Source organism: Globicephala melas, chromosome 7 (assembly GCF_963455315.2).
Source record: "Globicephala melas chromosome 7, mGloMel1.2, whole genome shotgun sequence".
NCBI classification, from domain to species: domain Eukaryota; kingdom Metazoa; phylum Chordata; class Mammalia; order Artiodactyla; family Delphinidae; genus Globicephala; species Globicephala melas.
Window position 1 is genome coordinate 32,711,171 of NC_083320.1, and position 11,452 is coordinate 32,722,622.

At 35.8% G+C, this 11,452-nt stretch overlaps 1 protein-coding gene across 9 annotated transcripts in view; it reads right to left on the reverse strand.

The window, feature by feature from the left end:
* The window catches only part of CARF (calcium responsive transcription factor), an 83,132-nt gene that overhangs the window by 70,273 nt on the left and 1,407 nt on the right, over positions 1 to 11,452 (reverse strand). For 3 of the 9 annotated variants that reach the window (XM_060302029.2, XM_060302024.2, XM_060302031.2), the window contains exons 1-3: positions 11,241 to 11,269; positions 10,681 to 10,739; positions 8,801 to 8,966 (exon numbers count right to left, since the gene is read on the reverse strand). The gene's annotated coding sequence lies outside the window, so the exon portion shown is untranslated. Of the gene's footprint in view, positions 1 to 8,800; positions 8,967 to 10,680; positions 10,740 to 11,240; positions 11,274 to 11,452 lie in introns of those variants that run through there. The other 6 variants (XM_060302027.1, XM_060302025.1, XM_060302033.2 and 3 more) reach the window with 5 other exon arrangements.

The window sequence follows — 11,452 nt, forward strand, 5'->3', positions numbered from 1 at the left end:
ATCAAAACTTATAAGATGGGGCTTCCCTGGTGGCACAGTGGTTGAGAGTCCGCCTGCCGATGCAGGGGACAGGGGTTCGTGCCCCGTTCCGCGAAGATCCCACATGCCACGGAGCGGTTGGGCCCGTGAGCCATGGCCGCTGAGCCTGGGCTTCCGGAGCCTGTGCTCCACAACGGGAGAGGTCACAACAGAGAGAGGCCCGTGTACCGCAAAAAAAAAAAAAAAAAAAAAAAAAAAACCTTATAGGATGCAGGGAAAGCAGCTCGTTCTTCACAATTTCAAAAATCACTACAAAGCTAAGGTTTACGAAAGAATGTGGTACTGACATAAGGATAGACATGTAGATCAACAAAATAGAATTGAGAGTCCAGAAATAAACTCATACATCTCTGACCAAATTATTTTCAACAAGGGTTCCAAAAGCATTCAATGGGGAATGAAGTCTCTTCAACAAATGGTGCAGGGACAATTGAATAGCCGCATACAACACAATTAAAATGCACCCCTACCTCATAATATATGGTTGACCCTTGAACAACACAGGAGTTAATGGCACCAACTCTCTGCACAGTGGAAAATTCATGTACAACTTTACAGTTGGCCCTCCATATCTGCAGTTCTGCATCTGTGAATTTAACCAATTGTGGATTGTACAGTACTATACTATGTATTTACTGAAAAAAGTCCAAGTATAAACGGACCCACACAGTTCAAATCCATGTTGTTTAAGGGTCAACTGTATACCAAAAATGAACAAAAAGGGATCAGAGACCTAATAAGAGCTAAAACCATATAATTTTTAGAGGAAAACAAAAGAATAAAAGCTTAATGACCTTGGATTTAGATATGACACCAGAAGGATAAATGTCAAAAGAAAAAAATAGATAAATTGGACATTAGCAAGATAAAAGCTTTTTGCACAAAGGATACCATGACATGAGTAAAAAGACAAGCCACAGATGGGAGAAAATATTTGCAAATCAAATATCTGATAAGGGTCTAGAATATACAAACGTCTCTTACGACCCAACAGAAAAAAGACAACCCCAGGGACTTCCTTGGTGGCACAGTGGTTAAGAATCCGCCTGCCAACACAGGGGACAGGGGTTTGATCCCTGGTCCGGGAATATCCCACATGCCACAGAGCAACTAAGCCTGTGCACCACAACTACTGAGGCTGCGCTCTAGAGCCCGCAAGCCATAACTACTAAGCCTGCATGGCACAACTACTGAAGCCCACGCGCCTAGAGCCTGTGTTCCTCAAGAAGAGGCCACCGCAATGAGAAGATTTCAAAAATCACTACAATGAGAAGACCATACACGCCGCAACTAGAGAAAGCCCATGCACAGCAACGAAGACCCAACGCAGCCAAAAAATAAATTAAATTAAATTAAATTAAAGATAACCCAAACACACCTACTAAAAAATGGGCAAAGGGGTTGAATAGACATTTCTCCAAAGAAAACACACAAATAGTCAACAATCATATTAAAGATGCTCAAGTTCATTAGTCATTAGGAAAATGCAAATCAAACCAACAATGAGATACTAGTTCATATCCACTGTAAAGGATTTTCTTTACAAAATAAAGAGAAAATAAAGGTTGGTGAGAATGTGGGGAAACTGGAATCCTTGTGCATTGCTGATGGGTAAGTAAAATGGTGCAGGTGCTGTGAACAATTTGGCAGTTCCTTAAGAATTTAAACATAGAATTACCAAATGAAAACAATTCCACTGTAGGTATATACTCAGAAGAATTGAGATGTAGAGAACAAATGTATGGATACCAAGGGGGAAGGGGTGGTGGTGGAAGGAACTGGAAGATTGAGATTGACACATATACACAATTGATACTAAATATAAAATAGTAACTAATGAGAACATCCTGTATAACACAGGGAACTCTACTTAATGCACTGTGGTGACCTGAGTGGGAACGAAGTCCAAAAGGGAGGGGATATACATATATGTATGGCTGATTCATTTTGCTGTACAGTGGAAACTAACACAACATTGTAAAGCAACTATACTCCAATAAAAATTAATTTACAAAAATAAAGTTTAAAAAAACAGATAAAAACACCTGAAAACAGGTGTTCAAACATAAACTTGTATACAAATGTTCATAGAAACACTACTCATAATAGCCAAAACTGGAACAACCATAATGTTCATCATGTTCATCAGCTGATGAATAGATAAATAAAATGTGGTATATCCATAAAATGGAATAGTATTTCACCATAAAAAGGACTGAAGTACTGATATATACCTCAAAAAAGTTATGCTAAGTGATAGAAGCTGGACACAAATGGTCACATATTGTATGGTTCCATTTATAAAACATATCCAAAATGGGTAAAATACAGACAGAAAGTAGACTGGTGGATGCCAAGGCTTGGGGGAGGGGAGAAGAGGGAGCTACTGCCAACTGGGTACAAGGTTTTATTTTGGGGTGATAAACATTTTTTGGAACTTGATAGGGGAATTAAGATTTTGCAAGCCACATAGCACAGCCAAAAAAAGAAAGAAAAAAAGATATGCAGCTAGCAAATAAACAATGAAAATATGCTAAACAGCATTAGCCATTAGGGAAATGAAAATTAAAACCACAATTATATACATCTATATACCTATTAGAATATTTACAATTTAGAAGATTGATTATATCAAATGTTTATGAAGATATGGAGCAACTGGAACTCTCATGTATTCCTGGTGGTAATGTAAACAGTATATTCTCTTTTGAGAATCACTTTGGCAGTTTTCTAAAAAGTTAAACGTGAACCTAATTATGATCCAGCCATTCCAATTTATGTATTTACACAAGAGAAATTAAAGCATATGTGCCGGACTTCCCTGGTGGCACAGTGGTTAAGAATCCGCCTGCCAACGCAGGGGACACGGGTTCGAGCCGTGGTCCAGGAAGATTCGACATGCTGCAGAGCAACTAAGCCCGTGCGCCACAACTACTGAGCCTGCACTCTAGAGCCTGCGAGCCACAACTACCAAAGCCCGCGCACCTAGAGCCTGTGCTCCACAACAAGAGAAGCCACCAAAATGAGAAGCCCGCACACCGCAATGAAGAGTAGCCCCCACTCGACGCAACTAGAGAAAAGCCCACGCGCAGCAATGAAGACCCAATGCAGCCAAAAATAAATAAATATTTTAAAAATCCTATTTAAAAATAAATAAATAAAGCATATGTGCCCATATATCCCATAGAGGATAGTCTTCTTTTTTTTAACATCTTTATTGGAGTATAATTGCTTTACATTGTTGTGTTAGTTGCTTCTGTATAACAAAGTGAATCAGCTATACATATACATATATCCCCATATCCCTTCCCTCTTGCATCTCCCTCCCACCCTCCTTATCCCACCCCTCTAGGTGGTCACAAAGCATGAGCTGATCTCCCTGTGCTATGCGGCTGCTTCCCACTAGCCATCTATTTTACATTTGGTAGTGTATATATGTCAATGCCACTCTCTCACTTCGTGTCAGTTTACCCTTCCCCCTCTGTGTCCTCAAGTCCATTCTCTACGCCTGCATCTTTATTCCTGTCCTGCCACTAGGTTCAGCAGAACCTTTTTTTTTTTTTTGATTCCATATATATGTGTTAGCATATGGTATTTGTTTTTCTCTTTCTGACTTACTTCACTCTGTATGACAGACTCTAGGTCCATCCACCTCACTAGAGGATAGTCTTTTTAACAAATGGTGCTGAATAAAGGGCCATCCACATGCCCACCCCCCAAAAAAAAGTGAACCTAGATACAGACCTTATGTTCTTCAAAATAATTAACTCAAAATGCATCATAGACATAAATGTAAGATGCAAAACTATAAAACTCCTAGAAGACAACATAGGAGAAAACCTAGAGGACCATGAGTATAGTAATGATGTTTTAAGTATAATATACAAAAGGCATGATCCATGAAAGAGATTATTAATAAGCAAGACTTCATTAAAATTAAAAACTTCTGCTCTGCAAAAGACAGTATCAAAAGTATGGGAAGAAAAGCCACAAACTCGGAGAAAATATTTGCAAAACATGTATCTGATGAAGGATTTGTATCCAAAATATGCAAAGAACTCATAAAACTCAACAATAAGAAAAAAACCTAATTTAAAAAGTGGTCAGGGCTTCCCTGGTGGCGCCATGGTTGAGAGTCCGCCTGCCGATGCAGGGGACATGGGTTCGTGCCCCGGTCCAGGAAGATCCTATATGCCGCGGAGTGGCTAGGCCCGTGAGCCATGGCCACTGAGCCTGCGCGTCCGAGCCTGTGCTCTGCAACGGGAGAGCCCACAACAGTGAGAGGTCCACGTACAGCAAAAACAAAAACAAAAAAAAAGTGGTCAAAAGACCTGAAGATACACTGCAGCAAAGAAGATATACAGATGGCAATTACACATATGAAAAGATGCTCAACATTGTATGTCATAAGGAAACTGCAAATTAAATCATCACTGAGATATCATAACACACCTATTAGAATGGATAATATTTTTAAAAAACCCTCTATTAGATGTTGCCAAATATGTGGAACAACAGGAACTCTCATTGATTGATGCTTGGGATACAAAACCGTACATACAGCCACTCTGGAAGACAGTTTGACAGTCTCTTACAAAGTTAACCATAGGCATACCATACAATCCAGCAATTGTACTACTACGTATTTACCCAAATGAGTTGCAAATTTATGTTCCACAAAAACGTGCATGGATAGTTATAGCAGCTTTATTCACGATTGCCAAAACTTGAAAGCAACCAAGATGTCCTTCAATGAGTGAATGGGTAAAACAACTGTGGTATATCCATACAATGAATTATTATTCAGTGATTAAAAAGAAACAGGCTTGGGAATTCCCTGGTGGTCCAGTGGTTAGGACTCAGTGCTTACACTGCTGTGGGCCTGGGTTTGAACCCTGGTCAGGGGGCTAAGATCCCACAAGCCGTGAGGGGCAGCCAAAAACAAAAAGAAACAGGCTATGAAGGCACAAAAAGACAAGAAGAAACCTTAAATGCATACTGATAAGTGAAAGAAGCTACATACTATATGATTCCAAATATATGACATTCTTGGAAAGGCAAAACTATAGACAAAATATCAAGATCAGTAGTTGCCAGAGGTTGGGGATGTGGGAATTCATATAGGTAAAGCGCAAGAGATTTTTATGGTGATGAGATAATACTTTATGATACTGTTATGATGAATACATGACATTAATCCATAAACCTGTACAACACAAGGAGTGAATCTTAGTGTAAACTATGGACTTCTGTTCATAATAATGTATCAGTATTGGTTCATTAACTTTTAGAAAATGGACCACACTAATACAAAATGTTAATAGTAGAGAAAACTGCATGCTAGGATGGAGGGGAGAGAAGGTAGGGGAAGGAATATGGAAGAAAGGAAGGAAGAAATCTTTATATTACCTGCTCAATTTTTCTACAAATCTAAAACTTTCAGAAAAAGATAGACTGTTAAAAAAAAAAAAAAGGAGCAAACAGAGTGTCTGTAAACTGAAGCCAGTAACAAATCATAGTATATAAACTCCAAAATTATCTTGAAATTTTAGGTTAAGTTACCATACTCTGAACAATGTTGGAGTTAGGGTGGACAAGAAATATATTATTTTTTCATCAACTTTTAAAACAAAAACTGAGAGGGTTTTGTCAGTAAAAATGTATAAAATAGCTGAAGACAGTGTTCTGTAGTCATATGCTCTGGGTTTGAATTTCAGCTTCATACTTACTTGTCAAATTAGTTAACTACTCTGAGCTTTAGTTTTTCTCATGTGCAAATTGGCAATTATACTGCATCTCCCTCAGAGGGTCGTTATATTAAACAAAATAATGTGTGCAAAGAGCTTGGTGCAGTTCCTAGTACAGGGTCAATACTCAATAAATTATTTCTGCTACTTATAATTATGCAAACTAAGATAAAAAATTCACCTATCTATAAATAAATTACTTGGTTCCTAAGGACAAAAATCTGTTAAATATCAGTCATCTCATTGATGTAATAAAAACTTACCTGGGCTTAGTATAAAGCTCCTAAATATACTTTTCTATACTGTCTTTGAAAAATTGCAAAAAATTTTACTTTCAGATGACTAACAAGTTCTATTTCAATATTACTGTTTCGTTTAAAAATTCACACATCTGATGAATGTAGTAGAAAAAGAACACAGGGTCAGTCTAGATTTGATGAAAAAAAACAATGTTAACTTCCCTGAACTTCAATTCCTAGTTTTTTAAAGATCCCATTCAGTTCTTAGATTTTATGTTTCTAATAGCTGATTATCTTGATGACTTTTAAAATTCATTTAACTATCATTTATTGACTGACCTCTAATGTACACTGAGTATAAAAATAAAAGAACTCTATTCAAGAAGAAAACTTTTACAGAGTTAGATCCAATTGAAAATAAAGTCCTACTGAGAGACTTATTAAAACTGAAATAATTGCTGTCAAGAATGCAACTTAGGGCTTCCCTGGTGGCACAGTGGTTAAGAATCTGCCTGCCAATGCAGGGGATATGGGTTCGAGCCCTGGTCAGGGAAGATCCCACATGCCACGGAGCAACTAAGCCCGTGTGCCACACCTACTGAGCCTGTGCTCTAGAGCCCGTGAGCCACAACTACTGAGCCCGTGTGCCGCAACTACTGAAGCCCATGTGCCTAGAGCCTGTGCTCTGCAACAAGAGAAGCCACCGCAATAAGAAGCCCACGCACTGCAACGAGGAGTAGTCCCCGCTCGCCGCAACTAGAGAAAAGCCCTTGTGTAGCAATGAAGACCCAACACAGCCAAAAATGAATAAATAAAATTAAAAAAAAAAAGAATGCAACTTAATTTTTTAAAGTGTATTAAATACACTGAAATATTCACTGTCTAAACATGATCACATTAAGATTAGAAATATTTTTGAGACTTTATTTTGATTTTTAAATATAAGCACTATTATGATAGAATACATGACTATGAATTTAATTATCATAGCTACAAAATAATCTAATGTTTATGGAACGCTTATTATACTTAATAATTATTAGCCAGAATTATTAACAATCACTCTGCTATTCTGTGATATAGGACCCATTAACAACATTTTACAGAAAAGGAAACTGAGGCTCACCAGTAAAGGTTATAAGGTTTTCATTTATTGAGCACTTACCATAGTAAAGCACTAGGCTCAGTGTTTTATACATATCATTTTAGTTAATCCTTTCAACAACCCTGTGATTCAGTTACTTGCTCCAATTTACACATAAGGAAATAAGATTTAAGCAGTTAAGTAAAGCCAAAGATTACAGATATACTAGGTGGCTGAGCAAGAACTCAAACCTACATGCATTGATCCCAAAGCCCACTCTTTATCATTACAATGGGAACTCTTTCAAGGTACCAGACAAACCTCCCTCCTTCATTAGTCATGGCTTTAATATATTTTTTTTGGTAGGTTAACAAATTAAAGATGCTAAAAGAAATTCTTTGTTCATTTTTGTTCTCAACTTTTCCTGGTTGAAATTTAATTATAGGCAGTACCTAACACACAAAAGCCCTCCTGCAAGCAATCTAAAGATCTCTGACCTCCCGAAAAAACTAGCATTCTAACTATGCAGGAATTACAGCCCCTGAGAAAATATTCTGTAAACAGATCCAAAAATGGATCTCGGGACAGAAAGGTAAAAAGTGAAAATGGCTTAGGGGAAAAAAATTCTAAAAACTTACTCTCAGTTTCCTGGTAGGTGCCCTGATTCCATTACAAATTATCCCTACTGATCTAAATTTTTTTTCGTTTTATTTACTTTCTCTTACCCTATCTGAAATTTCATCAGTGAAATTTTCATTGGAGTTATCAAGCATTTTTTCTTAAAAAGAAAAAATTCTGGAGAGATTATCAGTCATTATCAAATTTGTGTAAATTTATATAAATATAGCTTTCTTCCTTTAAGATGAGTTAAAAACAGTTACCCCGAAAAGTTTAACTTAGAATGCAACCTCTATCCATTCTAATAGGTGCATTTGAGGCTCAGAGCACCTAAAAGGGATTCTGCAGACCTGAGGTAGATGCTGCAGTGAACAGGGAAGGCAGGATGAATGCCCTGGGGAAGTTCACTAGTGAAGGGGTGGGATAACACAGGAAGCTTGCCAAATATAAACCACTTACTTCAGAACTTTGCCCAGACTGGGAATCTGCAAATGGAAGAAAGAGAACTTCTTTCCTACTATCTTCTGGAAATTCAAAACTCAAAATTTTCCTTTCAGTATGCAGTACCTCTATACTATGTGTTAAACAAGGTTTTAGTGTTTATTATATGGAAAGGTGGGTTTCAATATCTGTTGACCTAACTCATTGTTGAACTGGAGATTAAAAGTACATTTTTAAGTTACAGACATCCTTTTCAAAAAATAATTTGAATGAAGTGAAAAGTATTACTCCTTCCTCCCCTAAGTCTTCCATCAATTTGCATTACACTCCTCAATCCTGACAACTGTAGGGTGACTTAAAATACCCAGTTTTCCCACCTAACCTCAATGTCAGCGCATGCTATAAATTATTATCCCTAACTTTCAATTAACTATGTCAAAGTAAAGTTCCAAAGAATGTAGATATTAAGATTAAATAACTAGGTATAAAATGTTCTTTTCCAACTGGTAACCATAAACGGAACAAAGTACCTATATATAAAGTGTAACTTGACTTTTTCATTAATATGTAATAGACAATAGTTAACTTTTATAGAGCCGTTACTTTCTATCAGTTAAAAATAAAATTATTACCTTCATGAAGGAGCTTGAGTTTAAATTCAGGTCTCAAGCATTCTACTATCCCCAGAAATGCCCTCTCTTTTCCACTGAAGTTCTTCCTTTGGGGGGCACTAAATCATGATGGTTGGGGCTTCAGTTATGTGAAAGCTATAACTATGTCTTCACAGCAGCATTTTTTCTGTAATGAGAAGGTATTCAATGTATATTTATTTTCCAACACATAAAGCAAGCTACTAGATTTTGTTCTGCAGGTTTTACTATAAAATAGCCATTACCAGCCTGGTATAGTTTACCCAGCAATTGACTCGGTTAAAGTGAAGTAAAGACTAGAACTGTCTTTATGGAAGACTGCATGTGTCCAGGGGTTGGTGACTTAACCGGTGTTGGGGATTTGGACTAAGGCCTTGTTTCAACTCTCACATTCTGTAACTACTACAGAAACAAAAACGTCCACAGTAAATTGCATTTTTCTCCACAATGAAAATATTTACTAACTGAACATATTTTGGAGCCACAGAAGCTTGAAAATAAGGGCTTCCCTCCTCATATCCCATCCCCTATAAAATCCTAGAATTAAATTGATAAGCTTATTTAAGTAGTATTGGGATTGGATAAAGAAAAGAGAAAGCATTAAATATATAACCTAGAGGGTTAGTAATAATTGGAGTTCAGAAAACATACTAAGGCCATTAAATTTTGCTGGCAAACTGCTTTCTAGAATGTTTCACATCACATTTTAAAAAGTGAATTTTACCTTATACCTAAAGCAAAGATTAGGAAGAATTAGAAGTTCAATGTTTTAATTTATAGCAAAAAAGGGCTTTTATTGTTTATACATATTGAATACATGGCAGAGGGGAACACACTAGTCAGGCTGTAGTTACTCAAATCTCTGTAGACCAAGTTGGGGCTACTGCTGTTTTTTGATTTTGTTAAACAGCAAATCTATTTGTTCAAAACATTAAAGGTAATTCTCAGCTGTAATTTCTTAAAAACTGTCTTAATATTTGATTTTTTCTTTTTTTAGTTTTCCCGATAGACTTTTGTGTGGTAAAATTTATCTGTTAAAATCAATAATCTAAGAGTAAATCCCCAAACAGGCTAACTGAAGGATGAAGCCACTTGAAGTTTAGAGTTTCTCTTAATTCTAGGCACTTTGGTTAATGTCTCAAGATTTAAAGGATATTGAAATCTTATATTTAAAATCAGTGTCTGACCTTATTAACTACATTAAAAAATACTGCTCAAAAGTACTTTAGAAAATAAAATTTCCCTCATCTTTTAGGGTAGGTGAACAACACAATGTTCCTTCTATGATGTATACAAAATTGCTATGAATCAGTGGTGTCAAAAATTAAATGAAGACTCCTAATTCACAAATATTTTATAGAGTAATTTATTTCTCAAAAGATGGGTTTTGCAAGTTGTATTGTGTTAGTTAAATCAACATCAAAATGTTAAATGTATGCAAATATATATAAACAATCTATTTCAACTTTTCATTTTTCAGTGAAAAAAATTTTAAGCTAGTGTTCACAATGTCTCTTTTCCTTTATCTAAGGTTTGCCCTCTCTATAAACTTCCCTGTAATCTTGGTTTCTACCCATTTCTTACCCTGTACATACATACCTCTTTTTACCTCTTTGCTCTTTGAGGGATTTACAAATTATTTCATTTAATCCTCACAATGACTCTAAGGTAGAGCTTATTATCTATTTATAGATAAGAAAACCAAAGCTGTCTAGTAACTTGGTTAAGATCACAGAACATTAGAGCTCAGATTCAAAACTAAGTAGGAAAAAATCACCAAAACCAATTAGGACTCCAAAGCCCACACACTGTCTTTATATCATACTACATCATGCCATTACATACAGAAAAAAAAAACCTACAATAAAGAGAAACATTTTCCAAGCTGTAGTTCTCCAGATAATGCGTCTTCGTAAGAAACCTAGTAAATGAATCATGTAGGAAATCATTAGAACCAAAAGCTTGAAGTTAATATTCTAAGCAAAGTTAAGAAAAACACTCAGAGTAAAAATACTAATTACTCTTAGGTATTACATAGAGGGAACACGAAATACAACACATAAGCCACTGTTGAAAAAACACCAAAGCCATCATACTAGGTGTTCAGGTATCTTGGAATGCTTGTTAACTAATTTTCCCTTAACTAAAGGTCTCAGTCAAATGAAGAGTATTTTAGTGAATTCAACATTTCTGCTTTGTAAATTGAAGTTTTATCTTATTAAGCACATATTTAAGTTCTGTATCTTACTGATCATAGAAAATTTTTCCATTCGAATTAGGATCAACCTGTATTGAATATCAGGTACAGTATTTTCTTATTTTGATAAATTTCAAATTAATGATAGTTAAAAATGAATTAATCTACTGATTACACATTTAAAAATATATTTTAACCAATGATATATTAACAATTAAAAATTACCTGAAGAACCTATTAGAAGTTTTATTTCAGGTTCTATGAATTTTAATTCAGACAATTTTACTGCTGTAACTCAAAAATTACTTATGATTAAAAGCAAAGGATGTTTGAAACTGTCAAATTTCTTTTTACTTCTACCAGATTCAAAATATATGGATTAAATAACAAGACTTCAATTAAGAAAGAGAAAAAAAAAAGTGTTTCAAACTTCAGGT